Source organism: Rutidosis leptorrhynchoides, chromosome 1, assembly GCF_046630445.1.
Source record: "Rutidosis leptorrhynchoides isolate AG116_Rl617_1_P2 chromosome 1, CSIRO_AGI_Rlap_v1, whole genome shotgun sequence".
Taxonomy (NCBI): domain Eukaryota; kingdom Viridiplantae; phylum Streptophyta; class Magnoliopsida; order Asterales; family Asteraceae; genus Rutidosis; species Rutidosis leptorrhynchoides.
This window is the reverse complement of record NC_092333.1, coordinates 133161589-133180500: the sequence shown is the minus strand read 5'-3', so window position 1 is coordinate 133180500 and position 18912 is coordinate 133161589. Positions and strand designations below refer to the sequence as shown.

Here is an 18912-nt window from a genome sequence, read left to right as displayed (position 1 = left end):
AATTACAAACCGATTTGTTTTCTGAAAACCCTATTTTCAATGCGTTCATTACCATTGAACGTAAAATCCTAGGAATTCACCTGGAATTCATTAGGTCACCTGAACTAAATCGGGTGTCAACCGTAAGAACGGTGGTTGCATAGTGGTAAAAGACAGGACCTTGTGCCATACCGAATAAAAAAAATTATTATAAGGGTGAGCTTTACTATTGCTCCTACCAAGGATAGTAATTGCGTCCGACACGTTATAGACCATAATTAAAAGCATATCAGGGGACATTGCCTTAACAGTTGCTTGTTCAACGCTTTCCTTTCAACCGGACGGTAGTTTACCGAAAGGTAATATACGGGACAAGTAAACTGGACGTGTTGCTTTCCAAATACAAGGTTAGCAAGTGGATGACACAAAACCGCAAGTTTTGAGCTAAAATTTTCAAATCTGAAACCCACCAAACCCATAAAAATATTTTGCAAACACCGGTAAAGAGTTATTCCGGAAAACTTATCTAGGGTAAAAACTAGATTTAATTTTCAAAAGATCAAATGTTTTCATAAAGATCCAATTTCCTTAATGGATCTAAATTTTTATAGTCATGTGGGACTGTAAACCATATCGTTACTACCATTGTTTATACCGCCGTATAGAAATCACTGATGCACAAAGTGTGAAGAATAAAGAAGTGATTCTAGTATTTCAAGACGATATTGCTTGAGGACAAGCAACGCTCAAGTGTGGGAATATTTGATAATGCTAAAAACGAACATATATTTCATAGCATTATTCCTCAAGAAAGACAAGCTTTTAGTTACAATTGTTCTATTTACAAGTGATATTCGTTTAAATAATAAAAGGTGAAGACAAAAGACAGATTCGACGAATTGAAGACGCAAACGACCAAAAAGCTCAAAAGTACAAAAGACAACCAAAGAGGTTCCAATTATTGATAAGAAACGTCTCAAAATTACAAGAGTACAAGATTCAAAAGCAAAGTACAAGATATTAAATTGTATGCAAGGACGTTCGAAAATCCGGAACCGGGACTAGAGTCAACTCTCAACGCTCGACGCAACGGACTAAAAATTACAAGTCAACTATGCACATAAATATAATATAATATTTAAATAATTCTTATAATTATTTATATATTATAATAAATAATAAAAACCGTCGGCAAGAAAGACTCCAAAGGGACTGAGCTGTAATTTCATTCTCCGCGACTCGCGGAGTTTGAAGAGTATTTCACCGCGAGTCGCGGAGCCCCAAAAGTCGAATTTTCCTATAAAAGCAACCGAATTCTGATCGCAAATCATCATCTTTTTTCTCCTCATTCATACGATATATTTATATTTATAATTTATATTTTAATTTTAATTTTAATTATAATTCTAATAATAAGGGTATGTTAGCGAATATTGTAAGGGTGTAAGTCGAAATTCTGTCCGTGTAACGCTACGCTATTTTTAATCATTGTAAGTTATGTTCAACCTTTTTACATTAATGTCTCGTAGCTAAGTTATTATTATGCTTATTTAAAACGAAGTAATCATGATGTTGGGCTAATTACTAAAATTGGGTAATTGGGCTTTGTACCATAATTGGGGTTTGGACAAAAGAACGACACTTGCGGAAATTAGACTATGGGCTATTAATGGGCTTTATATTTGTTTAACTAAATGATAGTTTGTTAATGTTAATATAAAGATTTACAATTGGGCGTCCCTATAAATTACCATATACACTCGATCGGACACGATGGGCGGGGTATTTATACCAACGAATAATCGTTCATTTAACCGGACACGAGAATGGATTAATAGCCACTAGAATAATTAAAACAGGGGTGAAATTATGTACAAGGACACTTGGTATAATTGATAACAAAATATTAAAACCTTGGGTTACACTCAGTCGACATCCTGGTGTAATTATTAAACAAAGTATTAAAATCTTGTTACAGTTTAAGTCCCCAATTAGTTGGAATATTTAACTTCGGGTATAAGGATAATTTGACGAGGACACTCGCATTTTATATTTATGACTGATGGAATGTTATGGACAAAAACCAGACGGACATATTAAATAATCCAGGACAAAGGACAATTAACCCATGGGCATAAAACAAAAATCAACACGTCAAACATCATGATTACGGAAGTTTAAATAAGCATAATTCTTTTATTTCATATTTAATTTCCTTTATTTTATATTTAATTGCACTTCTAAATATCGCATTTTTATTATTATTGTATTTAATTGCACTTTTAATTATCGTACTTTTTAATTATCGCAAGTTTATTTTATCGCACTTTTATTATTCGCAATTTCATTATCGTTATTTACTTTATGCTTTAATTTAAGTCTTGTATTCATTTTTAATATTTTACATTTGGTTTTAACTGCGACTAAAGTTTTAAAATCGACAAACCGGTCATTAAACGGTAAAACCCCCCTTTATAATAATAATATTACTTATATATATATATATTTGTATTTTTATAAAAGTAAACTAATATAGCGTTAAGCTTTGTTTAAAGATTTTCCCTGTGGAACGAACCGGACTTACTAAAAACTACACTACTGTACGATTAGGTACACTGCCTATAAGTGTTGTAGCAAGGTTTAAGTACATCCATTCTATAAATAAATAAATATCTTGTGTAAAATTGTATCGTATTTAATAGTATTTCCTGCAAAAATTTAATAGTATTTTATACCACTCCGCTACCGCATCAATACTTATGGAAATACTTACTTATCATAATCTCATGTTAACCATATGTATATCCATATATATATATATATCATCATGTCGTTCTTACAAGTTTTAACGTTCGTGAATCGCCAGTCAACTTGGGTGGTCAATTGTCTATATGAAACATATTTCAATTAATCAAGTCTTAACAAGTTTAATTGCTTAACATGTTGGAAACATTTAATCATGTAAATATCAATCTCAATTAATATATATAAACATGGAAAAGTTCGGGTCACTACATCGCGGAGCTGTCCTGGACAAAAATGCCTATAAAAGCTCGCGCATTCTGAACATTTTATATATCTTTTTCTTCTCCTCATTCATACGTAATATATATATATATATTTATATTTTAATTTTAATTTTAATTTTAAATCCTAATAATAAGGGTATGTTAGCGAATGTTGTAAGGGTGTAAGTCGAAATTCTGTCCGTGTAACGCTACGCTATTTTTAATCATTGTAAGTTATGTTCAACCTTTTTAATTTAATGTCTCGTAGCTAAGTTATTATTATGCTTATTTAAGCCGAAGTAATCATGATGTTGGGCTAATTACTAAAATTGGGTAATTGGGCTTTGTATCATAATTGGGGTTTGGACAAAAGAACGACACTTGTGGAAATTAGACTATGGGCTATTAATGGGCTTTATATTTGTTTAACTAAATGATAGTTTGTTAATTTTAATATAAAGATTTACAATTGGACGTACCTATAAATAACCATATACACTCGATCGGACACGATGGGCGGGGTATTTATATGTACGAATAATCGTTCATTTAACCGGACACGGGAATGGATTAATAGTCTATGAAATTATTAAAACAGGAGTGAAATTATGTACAAGGACACTTGGCATAATTGATAACAAAGTATTAAAACCTTGGGTTACACACAGTCGATATCCTGGTGTAATTATTAAACAAAGTATTAAAACCTTGTTATAGTTTAAGTCCCCAATTAATTGGAATATTTGACTTCGGATATAAGGATAATTTGACGAAGATACTCGCACTTTATATTTATGACTGATGGACTGTTATGGACAAAAACCAGACGGACATATTAAATAATCCAGGACAAAGGACAATTAACCCATGGGCATAAAACTAAAATCAACACGTCAAACATCATGATTACGGAAGTTTAAATAAGCATAATTCTTTTATTTCATATTTAATTTCCTTTATTTTATATTTAATTGCACTTTTAATTATCGTACTTTTTAATTATCGCAATTTTATTTTATCGCACTTTTATTTATCGCAATTTCATTATCGTTATTTACTTTATGCTTTAAATTAAGTTATATTTATTTTTAATATTTTACATTAGGTTTTAACTGCGACTAAAGTTTTTAAAATCGACAAACCGGTCATTAAACGGTAAAAACCCCCCTTTTATAATAATAATAATATTACTTATTTATATATTTGTATTTTTATAAATTAAAACTAATATAGCGTTAAGCTTTGTTTAAAGATTTTCCCTTTGGAACGAACCGGACTTACTAAAAACTACACTACTGTACGATTAGGTACACTGCCTATAAGTGTTGTAGCAAGGTTTAAGTATATCCATTCTATAAATAAATAAATATCTTGTGTAAAATTGTATCGTATTTAATAGTTTTTCGTTGTAAAAATAAAGCTATTTTATATACACCTCGCATAACATCAGTAGTAGTTCCCTAAATGCTTACAAAATAACTATAAATCTTATAAATGACTAAAAAGACTCAAGACATCTTATCGTGTCGAAACTTAAATCATTCAAGTTAGGTTAAGAAAACCTAGTCGGAAAAATTCGGGTTATCACAGTACTCACACGTTAAAGAAAATTTCGTCCCGAAATTTTAGGTAGTACCTTACGTTTGTGTGATATCAGTGAAAAGATGTGGATACTTCTGCCGCATATGGTCCTCCCGTTCCCAAGTAATTTCTGGTCCTCTACGAGCGTTCCAACGAACTTTGACAATCAGAATCTTACTATGCTTCAATCCCTTAACCTCGCGATCCACGATCTCAGCTGGTTCCTCGATAAAATGATGACCTTTAACTGCATTGTCTCACAAAGGAAAGAAGTTTGAATGGTTGAAGGAACAAGAGTCTGCATTCCAATAATTGAAGCATAAATTAACTACTGCACCCATATTATCATTACCTGAGGGAAATGATGATTTTGTGGTTTATTGTGACGCCTCGCTTCAAGGACTTGGATGTGTTTTGATGTAACGACAGAAGGTCATTGCCTATGCATCGAGACAGCTGAAGGTGCACGAGCAGAACTATACAACTCATGATTTAGAGTTGGGAGCTGTTGTTTTTGCACTTAATATATGGAGACATTATTTGTATGGAACTAAATGCACTGTGTTTATGGATCACAAGAGTCTTCAGCATATTTTTGATCAGAAACAATTAAATATTGCGACAACGACGTTTGGTTGAATTGTTGAATGATTATGACTGCGAAATCCGTTATCATCCTGGGAAGGCTAACGTGGTTGCCGATGCGTTGAGCCGGGAGGAAAGGATTAAACCTCTGCGAGTTAGAGCATTGAATATGACTATTCGTGCGAATCTTGTGGCTCAGTTAGAGGCTGTGAAGGTGGAGCATTGGAAGGATGAGGCGATTAAAGGATTCGTTAAGCAATTTGAAGTAAAGGGTGATGGGACCCGATACTTTGCATGACGTGTATGGGTACCAAATTATGGTGAATTAAGAAAACTTGTGTTAGATGAAGCGCACAAGACGAGATATTCAAGTCACCCTGGAACCGGGAAGATGTATCATGATCTTAAGGAATTTTATTGGTGGCCTAACATGAAGGCAGACGTTGCTACTTATGTGAGCAAATGTTTGACTTGTGCGAAAGTCAAAGTGGAGAATAAAAAACCGTCAGGGTTGTTGCAGCAACCGGAAATCCCACAATGGAAATGGGAAAGAATAACAATGGACTTTATAACGAAGTTACCTAGAATCGCGAGTGGTTATGACACTATTTGGGTGATTGTCAATCGTCTTACTAAGTCTGCACATTTTCGAGCTATGAAAGAGACGGATAGGATGGAGAAATTGGCACAATTATATTTGAAAGAAGTTATTTCAAGACATGGAGTGCCCGTCTCTATTATATCTGATCGTGATAGTCGATTCGCGTCAAGATTTTGGCAATCTTTGCAAAAAGCTTTAGGAACTCTCGTGGATATGAGTACCGCCTACCATCCGCAAACCGACGGACAAAGTGAAAGGACCATCCAAACTCTAGAAGATATGTTACGGGCATGTGTTATTGATTTTGGTAGTGGATGAGATAAATATCTACCGTTAGAGGAATTTTCGTATAACAACAGTTATCATGCGAGTATTAAGGCCGCACCATTTGAATCTCTCTATGGTAGAAAATGTAGATCGCCTCTATGTTGGAATCAAGTGGGTGATAGACAACTCACTGGTCCAGAAATCATACATGAGACAACCAAGAAAATCTTTCAGATTCAAGAGAGATTGAGGACTGCCATGAGCCGACAAAAGAGCTATGCTGGTGATCGCAGAAAAGACTTAGAATTTCAGGTAGGAGAAAAAGTCATGCTTAAAATGTCTCCCTGGAAGGGTGTGATTCGATTTGGGAAGCGAGGAAAACTAAACCCAAGATATATTGGACCTTTCGAGATAATTGAAAGGATTGGTCCTGTGGCGTATCGTTTGGAACAACCGAAAGAACTGAGCGGTATCAATGATGCTTTTCACGTCTCAAACTTAAAGAAGTGTTTGTCCGATGAGAGTCTCGTCATTCCGTTGAAAGAGATTGGTATAGACAACAAACTTCATTTTATCGAGGAACCAGCTGAGATCATGGATCACGAGGTTAAGGGATTGAAGCATAGTAAGATTCCGATTGTCAAAGTTCGTTGGAACGCTCGTAGAGGAGCGGAAGTTACTTGGGAATGGGAGGACCATATTCGGCAGAAGTATCCACATCTTTTCACTGATATCACACAAACGTCAGGTACTACCTAAAATTTCGGGACGAAATTTTATTTAACGGGTGGCTACTGTGATAACCCGGATTTTTCCGACTAGGTTTTCTTAACCTAACTTGAATGGTTTAAGTTTCGACACAATAAGCAATTTGATGTCTTGAGTCTTTTTAGTCTTTTGTAAGATTTATAGTTATTTTGTAAGCATTTAGGGAACTACTACTTTCACCCTAACTTTAATTCACAAGGTAACAACAAATAAAAGACTATAATAATTTTTACATATGCCATTTCATAAGTATATGTAAATAAATTTCCTAAGTATTTACTATAATATATAAAAGACCTTATTAACTAGTAACATGTAAAATACACATTTTTATATCAAAGTGATACTTGAACATGCACATTAAAATGAATCTTGCATCACTTAAAAACTAACTAACAACCATTAACACTTAAACTCAAAATTAATTCACTAGCCACAATTACTTAAACTTAAACATGGATTAAGAGAATGCATGTCATTAAGCCTTCTAATTGCATGCACTAGCCATCACCTCACAACATTAAATGATGCATGAACTTTTAGTCATTTTTTTCTCCCTCCTTTCCCTAAAACACGCACCACCACCACTCTCTCTTCATTTTCTCTAGTCTTGTTACTTACACTTCCTCTCTAACCATCATATCCATCTTCATCCATATTCATCCATCTTCATACACCTTCAAGTAAACCTTCAAGTAATCTTCATCAATCATCTTCATAAAGGTATAAAAATTTAACAAATTCTTCATCTTTTACAAGCCCTCTAACAAGATCAAACTTGGTGAAAATACAAGAACTAGTGTTTTAAACACAAGGATGTTCATGTGCCAAATCCATGATCTTGTCAAGTTGTGGCTATATTTATATACTTACATATATGTTATATATCACTAATAAAAGTTATTTTGAAGATTTGAACAATAAAACACAAGAAAAACTAACTAAAACACTTAGAAACTTTAAAACCATCAAGCTGTCCAAAACCGCCTTTGTATGTTCATCACCTAAAAACAAACTTAGACTTTAGATCTGGGCTTTATAAATTTAATCCACCATAATATATATATGTTCTACGCTCTCTGTAAAATTTTTGTGATTTTTCTGAAAGAAAAAGGTATTTTTGATTTTTATTTTCTCACTATGTGTCAGACTTTGGATTGATCTGACCAAGGTCTAAAGATTGGGGTATAAATCAAAAACTATAAAGGTTCTGGAAACATAATCTTTTGATCTGTAAAGAGAACACATAGAGGAGTAAAATACAATTTGAACCACTCAAAAACATGTAATATTCATGGAGAAATGACCTTTTATTGTTGAACTATGAAATTTTTTGCTGTCTGAATTAGGACTAGAAAACCACTTGCAAAAACTAGCTTAATGGAGACCTGGAGTCAAGTCCTTTTAAACATATGTTATTCTATGTCTTCTAAAATCTCTTTAAAGAGCTCAAGTCAAACAAATGTGTTTTACTAATTTTAAGCTTGCATGTGAATTAATAATGTAAAATTGGACCATTTTGCACACCTGTAAAGATATGTAATTTCGACCAACTTTTATTTTAAGTCTTAAATAGAGATTTACATATTTGAAAAGAGGACTCAAACACCTTTCCAGAGGTGGTAATCTCATCCTAAATGGATGTGTATTTTGGGAGAAACACTAGGATCAAAATGATGGTACAAAACAGTAAAATCTGAAAACACTGAGTTAAGAAACTAAGAACTAAACGAAACCAAAAACCGAAATGAACATGTAAAACTTGCTAACTCATATAATAAAATTAACTAAATACTATATTTATCATAGTATGACCTCTGACCTAAATCATTTATCTAGGTTTTTGATCTCGGAGTTGTCGAATCACTTAACCGCACTTAATACATTTAGCCGTTACGCATCATTGTGAGTATCATAGTCCCATTTTTACTTTCTTTTAGCAAACTTACTATTTTAGGATGAGAAACATGCTACTTTTATGTTTTACACATTATGGACATAAGTGATTAAAACTATATTCTATTGTGTTGAGTTTATGACTTAGCTTAAACCCCGATTCTAATATCGTTAATTACTTGTTTGTGGTAAACCCGAATACTATGGATAGATCTATTTGAGGGTGACTCCTCACATCCGGCATAGTCTTCAGGCTAACGGATGCATAACCTTCAACTTTGTAGCTCTAGCTAAGTGAGACTACATGATTTCGGGTTCTTGATTGTTAAGTTCGATATCGGGAGCTCATGTTTACTTAGAATATATTTACAACTGTTTATACTTGAAAATCTCATGGTCCATACATTTATGTACATTAAACCTATGATCTCACCAACATTAATGTTGATGTTTTTAAGCATGTGTTTTCTCAGGTCCTTAAGCAGGAGTCCGCATACTTTCAGGTTGGCTTTTGGGATGTCGTCAGGATGTCGGGATGTCGTTTTAAAAATAAATCATCATGCACTATGTTTAAGTGTTGTACTTTGTCATGATTTGGTTGTATTTGTTGTACTTTTCTTTTAAGTCCCGACATGTAACTTAAAACTTGTACTTGTATGTCGTAATAAAAAAGTTTCCGCTGCCATCATTAGAAATCGTTAACTATAACTGGGACACCTATCACGTCACATTTCGAGATCGAAATGGGGTTGTGACATTAATCCTCTATATAAGGATTTGATTGTAACCATTTGAAATCAATCCAACACATTTAGTTTTCATAGTTTCATTACACTTCTATAAATACGTTGGTCCGTAATCACGCATATTTCTTCCATTGGGCCACTTTTTTCGTTATCTGTAAAGTTTCTTCAAAATTGTTTACACGGACTTCTTTAAATTTCATTCCTGTTAAAATGTTAGTGCACAACTCAAGTGGCGCAAGTTGCTCAACTTGCTGAATTTGATTTTCGAACTTTATTGCTCAAGTTGCTCAACTTGTCCAAGTGGGTTTAGGCCATTATTGATCAAATTAATGGTTAAGGTATTTAGTGGCCAACTTGACATTATCTTTTATGGCATACTTGCATAATTAAGTTGCCTTTTATTTTGTTTTATTAGGCCTAGTTGTTCGTGTGTTCACATGAATGCTAGTTGTCATATTGGTGTGTTCACATGTATGCTAGTTGTCATATTGGTGTGTTCACATGTATGCTAGTTGTCATATTAGTGTGTTCACATGTATGCTAGTTGTCATCTAGCTTTACAAGTGGTTCTAGTTGTTGATATGTTATGATTATGTTTTGCTTTAATCCTCTATATAAGGATTTGATTGTAACCATTTGAAATCAATCCAACACATTTAGTTGCTCATATTCTTGTTCATACTATTTCCTTAACCTTTCATTCATAGTAAATAACTTGTTGTTTTATGGTATCTAGAGCTTGGTTCAAAGTTAAACTCTTGTGTGCAAATACTCAAAGTTTACTCAAAAGTTCCAAACTAGTTATCTTGCTATCAAAAATGAAAGGCACAAATGGAAACAATGGTGGTATGGTCAATGAAATGGAGAAACTTGTAGGCAACAACTACACGTATTAGAAGATGTGTATGGAGGCTTTTCTTCAAGGTCATGATCTATGAGAACTTGTGGCCGGATGTGATGCCATAATTCCGGTAGAAACTCTAGAGAATGTAGAGTCAAGAAGAAAATGGAAGGTAAGGTGTGGAAAGGCTCTCTTTGCATTGAGAACTTCAATTAACAAAGAGTTCATAGAACACGTTCGTGATATTACTTCTCCAAAAGAAGTATGGGATACTATTGAGAAACTCTTTTCTAAGAAAAACACCGCAAGGTTGCAATTCTTGGAAAATAGTTAGCAATCTTAAGACAAGAAGGTATGACTGTTTTCGAATATTTCTTACGGGTCAAAAATCTCTGTTCTGAAATATCAGAGATTGATGCCAACGAGAAAATTAGTGAAGCTCGTTTGCAAAGATATCTAATTTTCGGTTTGAAGAAAGAGTATGTCTCGTTCATAACCTCTATTCAGGGGTGGACTACTCAACCTTCGGTTGAAGAATTGGAGAATTTACTCTCTAATCAAGAAGCTTTGGCCAAGTAAATGGCTAAAGTATTTGAAAATGATGCGGTATTGTTCTCAAAAGGAAAAAACAAGAAGAAGATTTCATCCAACAAAGACGACAAGGAAGATTCATTCCGCAAGAAGAATGAAGAGGAGAAAGAGTCGTCAACTGATGATGAAAATGAATACAAAGGAAGGAAACCTCCAACATGTTACAAATGTGGAAAGGTTGGTCATATTAAGAGATTTTGTCGTTCTAAAGTCACAAAAGCAAACGTGGCTTGCTCAAGCAACGATGATGAAGTGAAATGGGAACAATGTTTTGCCATTGACACGGTTAGGAAGGCGAATCAATGGGATTTTGATTCGGGTAGCTCTCGTTGTATGACCAGTGATGAAACCATCCTGTGTAATAAGGAAGTTGTTAGTAATGTTCTTTTCTCGGAAGAAAAGGAAGGTTTAAGTGTTAATGAAAGTTGGGAGCATTGTCTTTCTATCGAAGTTGATGATTCGGTTGGAACTTCTCATGGTGAAGACTCTACACAAATTTCAGAATCAAGGAGTTATGATGCTGAAAATGGAGTTGAAAATGAAGAAGTAAGTGACAAACCGGAGGAGAAGAAATCAACAAAGGAAGAAAGACAACCCGGGCATCTCAATGATGATGAGATGGACATCAACAAGGTATTTACATATTTTTCTTCAGGTGGCATTTTCGAGGAACCGACAAGTTACAAGGATGCCAAAGATTCTCCGGATTGGAGAATAGCAATGCAAGAAGAGAATGGTGCATTGGAGAAGATTGAAACATGGGAGGTTGATAAGAAGCCGAAAGCAAATAATCAGGTTACTTGTAAGTGGGCTAACCTCTTGAAGAAGAACTCATATGGAACCATTAATAGGTTCAAGGCTCAGCTTAGTGATGATCTTTCGGGTCATTGTAAAATGAAGAATCTGGGGGAGATTGGTTGTTTTCTAGGGGTGGAAACCGGTAAGCTAGAAAATGAATTTTTAATCTCTAACAAGGATTATGCAAAGGGTATCTTGGAGCATTCCAACATGGAGGAGTCATGACACATGATTACTTCAATAGAACCAAAACTCAAGCAAGAGAAAGATTGTGAAAAGGAGCCAAAAGAGTTTACTTGGTTAAAGGGATTGATTGGTGATATACTTCAACAAGTATATGGTGTTGTCAAATTGAATTGTGACAACGGAAGTGCGATCAGGGTAGCTTCGATGCCTATGTTTTGTTCACGTGTTAAGCATATAGAAATGCTTTGTTGGTTTATTCGTGAAAAGGTTTGTAGCGGGGATATAAAGCTCACAAAGGTAAAGACGAATGATGTCTTTACTAAAGCTTTGATGAAAATCAAGTTTATAGAGTTTCGAGAGGTTGTCGGAATTTTTGATCGGGAGTTTGCACTAAGAGGGAGTGTTAAAATGTTAGTGCACAACTCAAGTAGCGCAAGTTTCTCAACTTGCTCAATTTGATTTTCGAACTTTATTGCTCAAGTTGCTTAACTTGTCCAAGTGGGTTTAGGCCATTATTGATCAAATTAATGGTTAAGGTGTTTAGTGGCCAACTTGACATTATCTTTTATGACATACTTGCATAATCAAGTTGTATTTTATTTTGTTTTATTAGGCCTAGTTGTTGGTGTGTTCACATGTATGCTAGTTGTCATATTGGTGTGTTCACATGTATGCTAGTTGTCATATTAGTGTGTTCACATGTATGCTAGTTGTCATCTAGCTTTACAAGTGGTTCTAGTTGTTGATATGTTATGATTATGTTTTGCTTTAATCCTCTATATAAGGATTTGATTGTAACCATTTGAAATCAATCCAACACATTTAGTTTTTCAGATTCTTGTTCATATTATTTCCTTAACCTTTCATTCATAGTAAATAACTCGTTGTTTTAATTCCGAATTCAAATTCAAATTGGGTACACATCTCTCCTTTCATTTACAATGAGTTTTATCATTTGAATTTCTGTCTTCGCCATGCTCGTTTTCTTTGAGTTTAGTCTGACCAAGTTCATCTCATTTGCGACCATACTGTTTTGATTGTAGAAAATGAAAAACTCCATTTTCATCCTTCTCATTAGCGTTGAGTTCGTTGTCTTATATAACTTCAGTATTATGTATAAGCATTTAAACTTTCCTTTTTTTATGCTTGAATCGATCAGCTTTTTTTTAAAGGAAGTGTGTATAAATTGTTCGATGAAATACCTAAGACAAAAAACTATTAACTTTACAATTTTATTTATGTATTGCACTTGATTTATATTAATGGGTACATGGGCGAATATATGTAGCTTTAAAGTGTAGATAGGCTTGCGTTGGTCTATGCATTTTTATTTGATCTGCACTTCAAATTATTAATATGCATTGGTTGAGCATCAATATATAGTTGTATACTTATTGAGTTTTAATTTAATATGTGCACGTTTAAGTTATTGAATTATATGTAGGTATTCAGAGATGACTGCAACATGTTTGAAGACATTAGCAATCTTAATAACTCACGAAAGGTGATTGTATAGATCTGTTATGCTGTTTTTCTTTAACGAAATACATTACAAACTATGCCTTAACTGTATTATTAGTTGTTATTTTGTTTATACCATTTTTATTTTTTATTTTTATGATGTTGTTATGATGTGTCGGAGGTTGGTATTTACCTTACTTTACATGTCCCAGGGTGGTGATCATCATATCGTAGTTAATTATGCAAACTGCATAGGAGTGCGTTTGTTTGGATGAAGAATAGAAGGATTCACCAGGCAAGCTTTTTAACTGAAACTTTTCTACCATATTATATCAGCAAGTGTTATCACCTAATAACGAAGAAAAACCTCTAAAACTATTAAAGAAGCATTATAGAAGTCAAGGGGTAGGTATTTAGTAAAAGAATGTAGAAATATTTTTCCTGTTCGGAATACCCGGGAGGGCGAGTAATCCGACTCCATACTATGACGTACGCAGCCCAGCAAGATTACTTCCCTGGCTGTTTCCAACCCTTCCCTGACCATCACAGATATTCATCCTTGACATTATTCGAATCCGAGACTTCTTGCAGGGAACTCAGGACTCAACCATTGAGCTATCTTGTGATGGCTTACGAGGTAGGTATTTGATGAAGTGTTAATCAGTCATTTAGCGTATGCTTGAATTCTGTAATAGTTTGGTAGAACTATTTTTAATTCTGTAATAGTGGTGGTGAATCTGGTATTTAAATAGAATTGTGAGTTTTGTAGCTGATATGGTGAAGTTTTGAGATTTGAGATTTTATAGTATCTCTTCTTGAAAATGTTCTAAGCTCAACGGATTAATAAAGTGCAACATACTTTTTGATCTATTATAGTAGCAATTTTATGATGTTGGCATAAATGTATGTAAGATAAGATGTCACCGCAAGTTACTTTATAATGAAGCAATTTGGACCCATATAGTGTGCTTACTATATTTGAAAACGTGTGCTTTGCTTGCATTTTATACTTTATGGACAATATTTAATATCAAATATGATATTTTTTTTATTGGAATTTATGCAGGTTCTTAAGCGACACTTAAATCGTGATTGCGCAAGTTCATGAACGGTCCGAGAAAAATACAATTACATGGTATGTTTTATCTTACTTTCATTTGAAGATTAGTTAGGGGGTCTTGTTAATAGTTTATAATAAATTTGTTTAGTCTCACTTATTTCGTTAAGAAAATTTGGTTGTTAGCACGTGAAAATGTGTTTTTAAAAAGTAGAGCAGGTAATGATATATGTTTAATAGAAACATGTATAAGAGATTTAAGGTATGTAGTTTTTTAGTTATAATGTATGCATGTGTTGAACATCCTAAATGTTGTTTATGGTTTTATTGTAGTCATTTATTGCTAGGACATAATGTGTATTACAAATTACAAATGGAAATTGTATTTGTCATAATTCTTAATATACCCATTTAAACTGCTCATTCTTATCCATAGTAGATTGTTTTGCACATAATGAGATAAAACAAAACCCATTAACTTTTATAACTTTTTAAGAGAAGCTCATAGACTCCATATAAGTGCAAGTGTTATATTTTGATTTAATAAGTTATAAGTGCTATAATAATGATAGATAGATTGATAGTAGATTGAATTGGTGAAGGCATGTGGTATTTAATTTGTTTCTGCATACTGAACAATGTTTTTTTTTATTTCATGTTCAATGACTCTTTTTGGTGAAAGTAGATATTGGAGGCTAATACTCCGTTACTTGGATCATTATTTAGGTAATGACTGGTGCTATACAATTTTATAGTATTTGGAGCTAATAATCGTACTCTAGTATTTGGAGCAACAGTTCGTAATTACTATGACTGTTTATACGTTCATAATGCTAAAAGGCATTAGATGAACACGTATGGTTTCAGTTTTAAATTGTAATTATTATGGTGTGTTTTAATTCGTGGTATTATTGTAAGCAAATTTTAATGGAAATTATATTTAATAAAGCTCGTATTTTTATGAGTCATTATACTAAAGTAGATACTTATATATACATGACCTTTCATCAAACTTGGTGGAGGCAGCTACATTAACGACAACATCAACATCTTTCCACATTTGTTCATTCAAAAACGAGTCTTGTATTCCCAAGTTCTCAGACGCGATATCTCCGGCAATCACTGTAACCTTTTTCATTAGAAAATTATAAAAGTTTGTGCCGTATTTCGCTTTCAGAACCTCAAATAAGTCCTTTGCGACTACCTACATATTCATGCACAAATGACTCGATTGTAACTACAATACTATACATATATAAATCTAGCTTTCGTGCCTTACATGCGTGAGTGACAAAGATAATACCTCGGTGTTGAAGCGTTGCAAGGCAGACTTGTTATCAACAGTTCTAATAAGTAGATAAAGCTTTTTAACATTTGGTTGAACTCTAAGTATCTTCTCCACAAAAACTGCATTTATATATGCACATAAGTATAATGTATACTAATTAGTTACTAACATATGGACAAACTACAACTCAAAACTTATGAAGTTATCAATTTACCAAATGCACATCATAAAACTTCTGCACTCACTATATAATTCACATTAAATAAAACTTCATTCGTATCATATTAATAGTTAAAAAAAAAATCACATAGTTTAGAAATTCACATTAAATAATCACGTACTATATATGTTACCCATCTGCACTCACTATATAATAAAAATGATCAGTGGCGGAACTTGAACCCCAGTACAGATGGGGCGAGTGTAAAAATTTAATAAATTTTTCATTGTCAGCAGGAGTAAACACTAAAAAAAAAAAATCTTATTTTTTAATAAAATTTTCAATTTTTTAGTGTAAAATTTTTGTCCCCATTAAATCTAGGTGGGGTGGATACCCCCTCCGGATACACTATCTTCCGCCATTGGAAATGACTACTCCTTTTTTTTTTCTGCATAATGAACATAACAAACGAGATCGTGTTCGCTCGTTGCTACGGAAAATGATTCGCTTCATATTTTTATAAACAAAATTTGCACATAGATAATTGGTAAAAAGATTTTATTAAATGAAAAGTAACGGATATAAATATAATACTCTGATAAAGGTTAAAAAAAAAAGTTGAAACGATTATTTAAATTTTATTTAAATTAAAATGTCTGGAAAAATGGTTTTTAATTATGATTATTTTTAATATAAAACTTAAGCTCTTTTATTTCCTTCAACTTTTTGTATTTTTTACTTTTGATTTATCTCTAAATGATGGGTTCTAAAAAAATATATTAAAACATGTGAAAATATTTAGGTTGAATATATATGAAAAGGGAAAAAAATGAAATTAGAAAAAGATATGTTTTGGGTTGGGGTATAACAAAACGGGTGTATTCTAGGAGTGAAAAAGGTTATCATGGTGGGGAACCTTTAACCCCATGCACCCTTTGGATGCCAACTGTACGCGGATCAGCACAGCTCCGGGCAAGTGTGGTCGGAACCAACCCCTGTCTCAGCGCCTAATACAACTGGTGGCCGAACCGAGATTCGAACCTTCGCCATCTAGGAGTGAATTGCCAATTGACTAGGTCAACTGAGCTTTTGCGGGGCACCCTGGCCACCCAGGCTTTTAGAATATATTTTAGAGATTTTGTATGACAATAAAATAATAAGTAGCTAAAATACGACTTGTAACCGAAAAGTATGGTAAAAAGAATATTTTACATATATTGCCGATTATTTTTGTACAAAAAATGATAATTGATAAAAATTTATATCTACGATCAATTCCATTATCAAATATTCTTTTTTTTGGATTATATCAAATTAATTGTCTTAAGTCGTTCTAATTGTATTGTATAGTATTCATATTTCACGTCTGTCAAATTAGTTATCATTAATAGTTACCATGTAACTTGTAAAAAATTATAATTATCAAATTGTATAAGAAAAAATAGAAATTTAAAAATCCAAAATAAAAACTTGAAACCTACTGAGTAAAAAGGTATAACTACCAAAATTTAATACATGAGAATGAAAAATAAATATTAAATCAATTTAAAAAGAATGAACATAAAAACGACGCCGTACCTATTCCTATACAATACTTTGTATAATATATATAAACACACAAAGGGACTTTACTTTTTGCGAGAAACCCAGTAGCCCCAGTGACGAAAATTGTTTTGTGGTGAAGAAAATAAAAAATGTTACCAATCTCCTTCTCCATCTCTATTTTTCGTCTGATATAAAAGGAGCTAATAAGCTAGTTTGTGATCGATAGACTTGATCAAGATGATGATCACTCTTTTCATACCCTCAATATACTTATATAAAAGACATATATAACCACCCTATCGCAATTACATCAATCAATTAATAACATGCAAGTTGGGGTGTAATTTTTTCAAAGCTACGGTACTTCGAGAAACATTTGGGAACTACAGAGTATCTATATTTGGATAACTAGTGATAAGTCCGGCGGAGTTTGAGTTATCGATAGTTTGCGTTGAAGTAGATGTTTTGTGAAAGTTTTAATAATTAGTTTTGTTAATAGTATATTCACATTATAAACGTTTCATCTGTTATAATTACATTACATAATACTTCGTAAATGCTCTTTTGTAAAAATTGAAAAGTTTTGTGCTCATTTGTAACATGTAAAAAGTTTATGAACAAAAACTTTTGTGCTCTTTTGTAAAAATAAAAAAATTACTATTTATATTATGTGTTCATTTGTAAAAATATTTGTGCTCATTTGTAAAAACTTAAAAATATACTATTTATAACATTTTATCATTTAGAGTAAAATAGTAAATAGTAATAGTAATAGTAATAGTAATAGTAATAGTAAAGTAATAGTAATAGTAATAGTAATAGTAATAGTAATAGTAAGAATAAAATCAAATAATAATAATAATGATAATAATTAAAATAATCATCATAAGAATAATAACAATAATAATAGCAATAGTAATAATAGTATTAGTAGTAATAATAATAGTAGTATAATGATAATAGTAGTAGTAATTATAATTATCATGATAATAATAAGTAAAATAATAATAATAATAATAATAAAAATAATAATAATAATAATAATAATAATAATGATGATGATGATGATGATGATGATGATGAAGTGGGGAAAGATATATAGTAAAACCTTTATAATTTAATACTCGATAAATTAATAACCTCGATAAAATTAATAATTTGTCCAGTCCCAACTTGGGACCAGTACAAATTTGGACCTCAATCGATAAAATAATAAGATAATATTTTTTTTGAAATCTCAATGTAAATATATTGGTCTCAGCAAAACTATAAATTAGTAATTACTAAATTTTGTTTTGAAATCCCAATATACATTGAACTTGACAAGTTCATTAATGTGTGAATGTACATGCATGAGAATTTTGAAGGTCCTTGTTTATGTTTTATTCAAATAGGTAAAGTGAATGAACATAATAATTTCGAATGCCGATGCATTAATTTGAGACTTGCTCACAAATATAAATCAATTTTTTAAATTGATAATTTATTAATTTATCGATATAATAATATCTCTCTAAATTAATAAAATATCCCGGTCTCAACATTATTAATTTA

General features: G+C 32.4%; 1 pseudogene; it reads right to left on the bottom strand.

The window, feature by feature from the left end:
* Nucleotides 1-17530, bottom strand: part of LOC139865188 (alcohol-forming fatty acyl-CoA reductase-like) — a 66734-nt pseudogene extending 49204 nt beyond the window's left edge.
* Nucleotides 17531-18912: the final 1382 nt, after the last annotated feature.